The sequence below is a fragment of the Nymphalis io genome, chromosome 8, assembly GCF_905147045.1.
Source record: "Nymphalis io chromosome 8, ilAglIoxx1.1, whole genome shotgun sequence".
Taxonomy (NCBI): Eukaryota; Metazoa; Arthropoda; class Insecta; order Lepidoptera; family Nymphalidae; genus Nymphalis; species Nymphalis io.
Window position 1 is genome coordinate 6,100,516 of NC_065895.1, and position 13,655 is coordinate 6,114,170.

Here is a 13,655-nt window from a genome sequence, read left to right on the forward strand (position 1 = left end):
AGATCTAATATATGAATTATTTTCTATAACTAACTACCCGTCTTCGCACGGGTAAAATAAGGTTCATAGAGAGAACCTTTATATTGAAATACAAACAGACAAAAAAATATCTTGTTTTTTTTTGTCTCGTTGCGTCTACTGTATTTTCTCGAATGCTGACAAATTCATCCACTGAATCAGAATTGCGATGCATCGGGGAAATGGCGCCAGCATTCTCACTACCCTTCTGCGGTCATGATAAATTGGTTCAGTAATTATTAAATAACTCTCAACTCAGAAATAAAACAAATATTTATTGAATTACTAAAAACATATGACCAAATATATAGTTGATCGATTGTATGAAGTTCGAATTTGCTACTGTACAGCTAGTATATATGTACTAGCTAATCGTACCGACACACGCGTAGATAAGGAGAAAAAATTATTTTTTATAGGATTTGAGGAAAATCCGTTCATATTGAGTGTCTCCGTCGGGGAAGCAAATTTCAAGTCAATCGGGCGGATAGTTTAGGAGATCTCCTGATGGTATTATATTATCGTGATATATATATATATATATATATATATATATATATATATATATATATATATATATATATATATACTTCGCTACCATCTATCGAGAATATCAATTTTTAGGTGAGAGTGATTGCATACTTTTTGCAGTATTACCTATTGACTTTACTGATACGCCGTATTATACATGTACATACGTATATATATATGGGTGTATATATAAGATATTTTTACTTATATAAGAATGTGTTTTGTTTTTCTTTAACTTTATTCTCCCAGGCAATGTGTTTAAAAGCATTAACGTAAGCCAACATACAATTACTGATAGTACAATGTTTATTGATCGTACTTTAATTCACCGAAGAGATTGGATTAATGTAGGTTACGAAATTCACTCCCAAACGTTCGCCATAATATATTTTGGTCAAAAATTTTGTAATTATTCTTAATTGAAATTAAACAAATAGTAAAATCTATAAAACAGAATCAATAACTTAATTAAGAGGTAATCATCAATATAATATTTAAATAATATATAATAAATTGTTTTTTGCCGCTAGTCATTATGAATATACTTTAAAGATTTTCGATGATAAGGTTAATATTATCCTAAGGATAAGTAAGTATATTAAATATTATTCATCCTGTTCTCTACAGGTGCGAAAACCTTACTTTATGAGAGAAACCACTTGAATTTTAGTACTCTATTTATTCTATTCTTAATACACCAAGAAGCGAGCCACTTTTTTTATAAACTTTGTAGGAGTGACGTCACAACATCATTTATCACAACTAATACAAAGAGATGTTGGATATTAGTTCAGAAAATAATAAATATGATAGAAATATTTATAAGAAGTAATAATAATCGTAAATTCTAATTGTTTGGAATATCTGGGTAAAATATTAATGACAATTTTAATTTGATTAAGACGATAATGTACAAGATCTGCCTAGAAAATTTACAAAAATAAAAAAAATCTATTTTTATAAATGTATTAAAAACCCCTTAAACATTTATAATATAAAAAATGACATTGCTTTTTTCTGAAGCGCTAATTTATTTTAACTGAACACTTCATACGTTACACGAAATATTCGAAAGTATTAAATCTACGAACAAAATATTGGCAGACATGTTATGTTGCCTTTGGTTAATAACGATTCGATTGCAACCACTAAGATCTTTTTTTACTCTTTAAAAAATGCGCCGTGTTAAAATCTACTCTTAAGGATTCCATATAAAGGGATGAGGGGCGTTATATAAAAACGTATTCCAAAAGGTAAAAAGGAAGTTCCGATCGGTGTCATCACGACGATATCTCCAAACTATTAGACTTACTCGAAATTCTAAATTATATAATATATATTTATATTTTAAAATATTTAAGCACTTGAAATGATTTAGAAGCTATTATATTCTAAATTGTATATCAAAGTCAGCTCACTTAGAGTGCTTCTTTAAATTAGGTGTCGATCGAGGAACAATTTCGTTACACGTGATGTTTATGAGGAAAAAAATGAGCATATTTTTTTTATTACTACTGAGATATAGATGTTGATGAAGTCACGTGATATAGTTTTTTTTTAATCTATTTAGTAATAGCGGTTCTATAGACTACGGTTTAACTAGAACAGGAATTATCTTAAATGCTTTTTGTCAATATTACGTGATTTAATTACTTATAAATAATATACAGAAAATGTCTAAATGTAACGTACATTTAGACATTTTCGTATAAGGTATCCGTTGGATAAAGATACCATAAAATAATAAATATCAAAAACTAAGTCAATCCGCGGGCATAAGCTAGTTGAAGACAAGTATATGAAGTCGCTTACTAAATTGTACACAAATTTTGATATAATATACCTAGATTGATTATACAATCAGGTAATTGGTTATTTCACTTCTTATTTATATTATTGTTGAACTAATTGCCGTCCGTAAGCCCCAGGGTTAGATGTTAGGTGTACTATGCCCTATTCTTAACCCCTGATAACGTGTAGGCAACATTTCACGACGATCGGTTGAGTAGTTAAGAAAGTGTAACAAACAAGAAAACTCACTTTCGCATCACTATATATTACAAAACAAAGTCCTCCCGCCTCGACTGTCTGTTTGTCTTAAAGCGATAAACTCAGAAACTACCAAATTTTTATTTTTTTTTTCACCAATGGGTGTTGTTTTATTAGGAAGGTTATATGATTCATTAAAGTTTTGTGTAAATTGGCTGAAATGCCGAAAACATGCCGATTCGGATCTTTTTGAGCGTGCGATACGTAAACCAATGGAGTTGTAATATGTATTACGATATAAATGTTTTATATAAACCCTTATTCTACCTGTGTGAAGCAGGACGGTTTAGGACGCAGGACCTAATTAATAATATTAGTTACACAGAAGAATGTTGTATTGAGTAAGCAAGTAACAGAAAAATATAATTGTTTTATTATAAAATGACAACTATTTATTTTAAAGTCTTTATAGTATTGAAATATTCTTTTGATGTTTGTTTTAAAAAGAAACATTTCTCAAAACGCAGGTTGTGCCTTATAACATCATCTAACTTAACGAAGAACAATAAAATAAATACAGTTATGAAAGAGGAATTCTCTTTGTCTTGAAGATTATTTCTTTCTTCCATTAACGAATTCTTGGAGCTTTTTTTTCAATAAAATATAATACAGATGCAACATAATATGCAATTAAATAATTAATATTAAATATTAAATTCTATTCTCTTTTCATAACTGATTAATATATAATATATATATATATATATATATATATATATATATATATATGGATTTGTCACCTAACTCCTAAACGGCTGGACCGATTGGGTTGAAATGTTGTGTGTATATTTCAATGGGTTCCTGAAAAGTTTGAAAACATATTTGGACCAGGTAGGTAGCGTTGCTGTCGGTATGTTAGCAAACGAAAAAAATGACTATGGCGGGATGACGTCTGCCGGGTCCACTAGTAGTAATATATACTGAAAATCAATGCTACACCTGCTGTGTTTTTTGCACTTGACAAATATATTTTTTACATTATATAAAAAACAAACACCTGGACAGGTGGTGGTGGTGGTGGGTGTACTTGGTGTCTGAGCAATATTTTGTTTACGGATATCCAACTGAAGATACACAATGGAAATGTACGGAAAATGAACTCTAAAGAAAACGTGTGTTCGCACAATTAAATATGTTATTTACATCTTTCATAATAAAGTTAGACTAAGCAATATATTAAAATACTTTTCTTTATTATATTTTCAAAATGATTGATTGATGATTGATTGTAGAATAAATTATTTAAAATTTTAGCACATTCAGATGTTTTTGTAAAGGAGTAACTAAATTTTATATTTTACCTTCTCTCTCCTGAAAATAAATGATATTACATATTTAAAAATAAATTTAATATAAAGACAATTATTAAATATTATCTCTCGTGATATATTCTTTTATTCTTAATTATTTAATTCAAACATCACATCCTAATAAATTATATTGGATCAGATAGAAAATACCTGGTAATTAACAAACAATTAATGAAATACTTTGATCTTTTAATAAAAGGAAAACGATTATACATTTGGCATTTTAATTAGGAAAGATCAAAAGAAATAATCACAAACAATTTAAAGCGATCGCCCACCTTCTATTTCGTTTGAGATATTATTACAAAATAAGTCAATAAAACCAAACGCACCTGCGGGTTTAAGAGTATATTTTGTACCCAGAGCTGAATTCTCCACAAGAAATAGGGTTCCACGATAGGGAGTTCTAAAACAAAAATCATCCCAATTCCAACAAGTAAACAAATTCTTTAAAAAATGTAGTTTGTTCCGCAATAAAAAATTGAATGCGACTGAAAAAATTGTTAAATTAATTGGAAAATAACAAAGAACCATTTCATTGTTGCATGTTGCATGCGTAAGCGATCCCGTGACGTCCCTTGAATAGACGGAGTGGGTACGGCTGGTTTTTTAGTGGGGATAGCGCACTCAGCATCAGTGAATCCCGCATATGGGGGAAACGCGTAAATGTGTTTTTCCAGTGAGACAACAGTTTTTCTAGTCAGAAACAGACATTCTAACTACTACTACTAATAATACTAATTGTAGCCCTGCATTTAATATAGCATCACGTTCATCACGTATATTCTGACTGCTTTGTTCTTGTTTTTCTTCAATGTATTCTCATGTAAGGGTGAACGTGATAGTTTAACTCTTAAAGTAAAACACACATCAGTTAATGCCTACCGCACTGAGTACGAGTGAAATAATGTATAAAGTACACAACTTATATGCGCAATTAATTATTTAGATTAATAGTATATTTATTTGTGTGAAGGCAGTGGATCTAGTAGCCTACAGCGGAATATTTTAGAAGGATCTTTTGGCCCATTTTTAAAATTGTTTCGTAATCATAATACATAAGCTTATAATTTTTACATATAATTCGTATCCTTACTTTTAATATAATATAATTTAAGTATTGTACGAAGATGGCATATTGACTCGACCTATATTCGGTCTATATGTAAATCTGCCTCTGCGAGCAAATCAACAGCTTGTAGTAAGAAAGGTTTTCGTACGGACTTACTTTTAAGATTTTTTATATACCTAATTTTTATTTTATAGGCATGCGGTCGAGCAACTGGACTACCTGATGGTAGGTGGTCACCATCGTCTATAGATAAATAAATAATAACAATTCCTTACATCGCCAATGCGCCACTGACCTTGGGAACTGAGATGTTATGTCCCTTGTATGTGTTACACTGGCTCACTCACTCTTCAAACCAGAACGCAATATTACTAAGTATTGCTGTTTAGCTGCACAATATCTAATGAGTGGATGGTATCCACCCAGACGGGCCTGCCAAACTGGTAGGAATTAGGGAAATTACCGAATAATATTATACAGAAAACAAGGGAACTTAATTTGTATTATAAATGTAAACTAGTTCGGAAACCTTAATAAGGGTAGATAATAAAACAAAATTACATCACAAATCAATACAAGATATAAATACCTATATTCAAAATTAAACTATGTAATGATCAACGAACTACGATTACTTTCACTTTTCTACATAGCATAAAAACAAATAAATTAGCTTAAATCAACACGCATCTTTAGAACAGTGCCACATGTAAATCCAAAGTGTACCTCGTCGTCACGACACTCCTGCTAATGTTAAATGCAGTGAAGGTAGCACCGACGCGCCGTGAGTGCAACCACACTCGTTAAGTTCAGAATGTTGCCAACATAAATAACTTTAAGAAAACAGACAAATGATCCCTTATCTACAGACCAAATCCAATTTAATCAGATATATCTAGAGGCATTTTTTTATCCCTTACTCGAAACTGTCACATTCTTATACTTACCCTTTTTATTACATTAAAGATTTTATGGCCGAATACTTAGAAGAACCAATGGTTCCTTACAACAACCTATCATCATCTTGATAAAATTGATGAAGTAAAATGATTTATTATTATCAGAGAATACGATAGATTAAGTAAGACTATTTTAAAGGATGTTCCTTTCTAGTTTCCAAAAATGGAAAAAATGCTATAAAAATAAGAAGTCACAATCAAATAAATAAGGCCACAAATTTTCTTTCCTGATATGTTTGTATGTCAGCTCAATAAGAAATATGTGTATTGTGGGTGCTTAGTGCCTACGTTTGATACATAAATATCCAATGTTATTATAGTTGAGTATCTTAAATTCAGAACCAAATACACTTGCATCCAATAAGTAAGTCTCTCAAGTCGACTCGATCGTGGTACGAGGCACTGACTGATTACTGTTGCTACTTGCCTTACTTGTGGCTTGCTAGCAGTGAATTTTTTTTAGACTTTTATGAATTACTTTAATACTCCTAACGCCATACCATAATACACAGTATTGTGATATTACACAAAGAAAATGTGCTTACACTTATTAATAATCTAGGCTACACTAAATGGAAATGACCTATAAATTAGAACAAGCAAATACTTTTATTACAATGACAATACTCAATTATATAACACAAGTATACAACGTGAGCCACTCCCAACAATAGATTCGAGGTGAAATTCATAACGTCTATGTACTTGTTTTCTAACGGCCTTCAAAGCCGATGTTTGGCCTCTTTGAACACACCATTAGGACGGGTTAAAGTACTCAGACCTATCTGAGTACCACACTAGACTTTCACGTTAAGCTGTAGCGCCCGCTCCTCCATCAGTTAGTTACCTAGGCAACTAGTTAACAGCAACGATTTTGCGCTTTAAGCAACGTGTTAAAATGGCTATGAAATACTCACATTTAATATAAAAGTTATAACTTTAATTTTAATTTAAAAGAAGTATAATATTTGTCTGTACAATGTTATTTAAAATTTAAAGCTCGCATCAAAACTTTGTAAGATATTAGCATTAGAATGTTATCTTGGGCTACTTAATTATATAAAAAAAGATCGACACAATATTTTCTTTCGTTAATAGGCGAATTTACATGCTTGAAAGCGCGTAACGAGATTACTCGTTATACGTTGTCTGTTAACTTCGCCGGCTGTCAAACTACCCTCGTTATCTTCATATTATACGCTGTATTGGTTTTGTTTCTTATGGAAAATATATCGCATCACTTAATCAAACAGATTAAATACTATAAATAACACTAAGATCGAACAAAAATTCACGATAAGAATAATAATACAGCTTAGTAAGTAAATCGATAATTTGTTTGTAGATTTATTATTAACATATGTTAGTGGTAACATCTGTTTTAAAAAGTACAAAGATATGCTGATTATGATAACAGCGATTTTTAAAGCTGGATGATTAGGTGCTACAAAGGCAACCTTCAAAAAAACCTGGTACGCTGGGGTAATCCTCGTTATAAGCCTATTTAGGCTTATTTGGAGTACGATCATGAAAAAACAGTTGTTTGATTCTCAGGTGTGCTACTTAAAGCGCGAATGGAAAATGTATTCAAAGCGCGTTTACACAAGTTTGCGGCTTCAATTTGATTAAACACACACTGATCAAAATTAAAAACAGCTAACCATGACCGCGTAAAATGATAACATGAATGCTACTCGTAGCAGTCTCGTAGTATGTCGTAGTGTCTCGGTTAAAATGCAATTCTGGTTCACATAGGTAAAAATTACCCATTGTCACTGGTGGATGCAGTAAGAAAATATATACTATTTAGAAGTTCAATTAAGATTAACAATATATTTATTGCCAGAAAATCAGCAATCAGCAGCTGAGGAGCATCTTAGTTGTAAGAATGCTTGCAAACATGATTTTTATGATGTTCAAAGAGCTTTAAGCGTAGTTTGAAAAAATATATTTTAATCATTCCCTAAAACAATGTATTTCTATTTCTCATTTTATGTATACATTTCTTAGAAAATTACTTCTGGATGTTAGTTTCTATCTATATATCACAGCAATAAACCACAGTACGATTTTCCTCTAAGGTTCTACGCGATTTACTGAATATTCTTTTAATTCGTAAGCTTTTATTTAGAGAATTTTGTTCACTTTGCCGCAACCACGGAACCGCTATTGCTTTACGCCACATTTAACTGCAGAAAATGGTATACCATCCGTAGTCTGCACGAAATCATTTGTCACGTAAGTAAAGTTTGAGCACCACTTTAGTAATAAAAATAATGTCACTTACGTGTAGAATTATCGCTGTTAAAACAAACATTTGTCTTTTATACGACATTGCAGGTTTTCAAAGGTTGATGTAAAATATGGTCTTTATTATTATTTTACTTAATCATTATAAAACAGGTTTGAATAGAGAGAAAAATTTAAAAAAATCATTAGCTCTTCATTCAATATATCAAATACTTTATAATTTATGGCTCAGTAATAAAATAAGATCGTTTATAGTTAGTCTTGTGCCTGAAATTACATTGGTACCTACTCTCCTTAGGTACGGCGCTAATTAATTATTTGTTATTGTTAGCGGTAAAATAAATATTTTATTTTTATTATTTATTTTGAACAAATTATACATATCTTAAACAATAAATACGATAGTAACTACATAAGTATAATACTGTGTAAGCGTAGCTACTAACGCCCTCCAGTTCGGTAGCACATTTATTTATTATTTGTTCATTATAAACATAACACTCAAATATCATTTAATTTAACAAAATATAATATATAAATATATACATCTAAATATATTTACTATAATGAAGGGATGGGGTAGGAAGAAAGAATAGGTTATGTATTAACTATGAGATGACTTTGAATATAATGGTTGTGTTGTAGGTTATGTATATAACTTTAATAATTTTAATATATGATATTTAGATTATGACATATTATTTCATGCAAGCATAGCCTCGAAATTTATGATTATGTCGTAATGTATAGGTCTTACGACTTCATTATCGGTCAATAAGATTAAGCAAAAAGTACACACCGCCTTTTATTTCATCTACATACTCCGCCGTTCAACAAACTCCAATATTTACTATTTAACCTTACTAACATTCTACTAATATTATAAACGGGAAAGTTGTGACGATGGGTGGATGGATCTACTCTGTTACTTTTTCGCGGAATAAGTATTGAATGGATCCGTGTAATGTTTGGAATAGAGGTAACTTATACCCTGACTTAACACCTACCAACATACCTAACACCTACCCCTCCCCGCACACGTGGGCGTAGCAAACTGAAGCTACTATACATAAATAAGTATGCCACCATTCTACGCGATCATCATTTATGCAGTACCTGTTTTTAATTTTTATTTGTAAATATTTAAAATAAGACTGAAAAACAAATTAAATTAATTTAATTCAAATTGACAATATACTAAAAAAAGTAATATACTAATACATTCATATTTGTTAGAGTTTGTAATTCATTCGGCTTTTGAATTTATCGATAATGTATAATTCCATTAAAAGGAATATTCTACAGCTGGGCTTTGTGCCATAAACAATTTTGAGTGTTCACGGAGAATCCTTCAGAGACAATCATAGCTTTATTTAGCGTAAATATTATTTCGCGTCTCTCTTCATTTTTATGGTAATTTTTCCATTATGAGAAATGATTTTTGACATCACGTCTAAGGGTTATACACTTCTTTATAAAATTAATATATTTTTACTTAAATAAAATTTCCAATTAGAACACAAATTAACTTATCAATATTATGTATCTTGATAATTTATTTAAAACAAACGGGTCATTACTTTATTAGCTTTTACAAATTACAAATAGAGAACGATAGCTATATTCAAAATTCACAGGCAATCACCATGGCAATATCATATTAGACTACAGTATCCACAAAGACAAATGTGTATCCGCTCTATATATTCATGATTGTATACAACAAGGATGGTTTAATTTCAGAATATATTAACAAATTTGAAAATATCTACGCCACCTGAGATTTTTAAATGTGTTGTAATCCCTATAATACATAATATTACTCGATATTATATTTGTTAAATTTCTTAGTAAAATTAATATTGCAACTTATCTGTGTTTCTATTACCTACATAATAAGCAGTTGGAACGAAAGGCGGACTAAATGCCTAAAAGCCTTCTCAACCTTTAGGTTAAAAAGAAACCGTAAAGGCGGTAATTAGTAAATTATATCATCAACAATACAAATATATGTCCACAAAAATATACGTACATACACATATAGTATGCTGACGAAATATGTTGAATTGAAAGTAATATTAGAGGTGGCTTTTCTAATATTTTTTAATTGGTATTTAAATATCTGATTAAAATATATTTTTATTTTTCCGTAATTTGTTATTCGCACCAGAAGTTCATTAAATAACAATCATAATTGAATGGTTTTCTATTTAATATACAATTGCTATATCTAAAATAATTACTGAGATAGCTCCCTTTTATTATTGAGACGAAGTAATTTCTACTAACGTCAATAGGATTTATTAATACGATTAAATACGAAAGGCGGGGGAAAAAGGATTTTCTTTTTGAATAACTGTTTTTTTCATTATAATTTTTGATAATGTAAGGAAAAATTAAATTATTTACAAGCTGTAATAGAATACCCAGTGAAAACTTTTAATGAAGAGAAAACGTATTGTCAAATCACGACGAAATCCTACCAGGAGTTATTATTAATACAAAATCCAACAAATGAAAGACGTCAAAGGCGACCAAAAAACCCAAATTATCCTGAAATCTTTGTTAATGGCGTAGTTACAGTCGTCCCCGACGAATGTAGCAATTGTTATGTAATCTCATCCAGTCGTGGCTTATGTGTCCTTATACGTAGTACAACCTCCATTGTGTAATGTATTTGTATGTATATGTAGGTATGTATATATTGATTAGAAGGATTTGGTAATACGCGGAAGTAATAATATGTCAAAATAAAGGATAATAGATAACATAAGTAGATATCATAATTTTCAAAATAGTTTAATTTATTTTTAATAATATTATAGTATGGTTTATTGTAATAATTATAATAAATTACTAAAAAAACTATGTAGATAATAGTTATGAGGGCTTATCGAGTATAAAATTTGCTACTGTATAAGTTATACAATTGAAAAGTCAGTCAACAACTTTAGCAGCGTGATTAAAATAACTAAAAAAAATAAAACGAGGGTAAATTTTATTCAAAATAAAACAAATGAAATAATGTAAATATACAAAACTAGACATGGAAAATTATATTTTTTCCAGATTAATAAAGTAAATTTAAATGTATGTATATTTATTTATTTTTTTTATATAACTTACCACTTCTTTAATGTTGACCTCAGCATGGTTAAAGTTTTTCTTACAAACTATTACGATATTTTACAGTAAAGTAGTTTATAGTAACGTTCGCATCACCTATTTATTCGTTGTTTTTAGGAAACGCGAGGAAAACGCGCGGTAACGTGCGGCGCAGCCGACGACGAAGACCACACTGCTGTCCTTTACTAACCAGACTCTGTGTCGCTCTTCGTATTCTTCACTTTATGTCAACCAGATGCTGAAGAATTCGCTACAAAAAGAACATATTTTATTACCAAGCCAAGTCAAGTAAGTGTTGTTTTTTTGTAACTGAATATTGCCAGTTCACTCATCAGATTGAGGTGAAATTTAGCATTCTTCTTGGTGCTGGTGACAATATAACCTTGGATACTAAATATCGTATCTACAAATTCAAAGTTGACGCCCAAATGAAATCATAATGATGTTTACTTATTTCCTATTTTAAATGTTTTTCACATTAAAAAACTTAATTAAGTCTGAATAAGAAATCACCTTTGCCTTCCATATTAATCCATTTTTCGGAGAAAAATAGAACGGTTCTAAAGAAATCAACGAAGCCTTTCATCAAATCCTTTAAACGTTTAGAGACTACGTATTTAGCGTTGTTTAATTAAGGTCGTTAATTTTTGATGATAAAATAATTAATACAAATTAAGAAAACACGTTTACACTATCAACTTTGAATATTATTTCGACTAAGCGTTATTTGAAATTGAAATTGAAAATTAAAACACTAATTGCAGTTCTGAAATTGTAATTACAAGTTAATCTTATTATATGTACTCTTCCACTAGGATCATTTTAAATTACTGAACTAAAGTTAAGCTATTTCTTAGTTTTAAACTATTTAGCGTAACCAATATTAATATATACATATATATCTTTTCACGTACAAAAAGCGGGTAATTGACAAATTAAACACCGCTCAATGCGAGCATCATTCTTTGCTCTATTTCTTGATGCGCAGCGGGTGCAGTATATCCAATTAATCGGAATAATCAACTCAACTTGACCCCTTAACTATTATTGACTCGCTGAAGCAAAACTATTTAATGAAAAATTGTTCAGATTTATTATTTTTTATTTAGTCTAACGAGTATACATTTTTTTACATAAAATATTTAAATGTGACACTTCTTCTAATTTACGTTCAATATGTAAGTAATAAGTATCTTAGTTTAAAAAAAAAGTAATGTAAAATTATATTATTTACGCCATGAAAAATATTATTTTTATAATATGTTATATTAAATTAAGTATTCGTTATTTTTGTTATTAAAATAAATGAACAATTAAAATATTTAAGTAACTTCTGACGGTAAAATGTAAATCACATCGTGCCTATGAAAACAAGTTTTCACAAAAGTTTGTTTTAAAGTGTGCGTCATAATGGCGCCCGCATGTCAACATGTTACAGCAAATCGTTTGATCGATTTATTACGTTATCGACTTTGTATCGAAAACTTTATGTGGGTACATTTATTTTTAATACAAAAAAACGTGTTAAATGATTTGTATTAACTTCCATTATCAATGGATAAATGCAAATATAAATGCGAATTTTGTATGAAGCACGCACCGGGGAAGCGCATAGGCTATTTTTATAACAAATCTCCTCCCTCTAACACGCGGGCAAAGCCGTAAACAAACACACTAGTGTTTGCTTACGGCTTAGTTAAAAATCTGTACGCTTTATTCCATAGTACTTAACCTTTTTATTAATAATTATGACAACGTTTCGTTTATAATTAGAAAGACTTCTATGACGTTTGGACATCCGGTTTCGAATTAAAATTGAAGATAAAATAAAAACGTGGAGGTGAAATTATCATAGAATGTCGATTATTATTGTAGTAAATATATTATTTCCATAATCAGTCACATACCTACAACATGTCGTTTTCTACTATACAATATCAAATATCAATAAATCTTTATCTAGTTTAATAACATTCTATGAGACCGTCTTAAACGATTCCGTTTTTAAGCTTACAAATGATTTATTTTTATAATATACAATTAAATTTCAAACAACATTATAATAATTTTATCGATATTTTTAAGTAATATTTAATTTATTCTAAGGAAACTCTACAATGATTAACAAAAACATTATTCAAATCTGTATCAATTTATCAATTTGTATTCTTCATAATGGAAAGAATAACAAGCAGCATTTTGCTTTTCCTTTGTTATTCAACATATAATATAGTGCGTCTCATGGCTCAGTGCATAGATTACGTAATTTCAACCGAAGATTGCGGGTTCATATCTGAGTACTTAAGTTTTCATATGCTTTATTTTGGCTTATAATAAATC

At 29.8% G+C, this 13,655-nt stretch overlaps 1 protein-coding gene across 2 annotated transcripts in view; it reads right to left on the reverse strand.

Annotated features, from left to right (window-relative positions):
• LOC126770307 (G-protein coupled receptor dmsr-1-like) overlaps nucleotides 1-11,471 on the reverse strand; it is a 29,292-nt gene extending 17,821 nt beyond the window's left edge. For both annotated transcript variants that reach the window (XM_050489665.1, XM_050489666.1), the window contains exon 1: nucleotides 11,316-11,471. The gene's annotated coding sequence lies outside the window, so the exon portion shown is untranslated. The remainder of the gene's footprint in view (nucleotides 1-11,315) is intronic.
• Nucleotides 11,472-13,655: the final 2,184 nt, after the last annotated feature.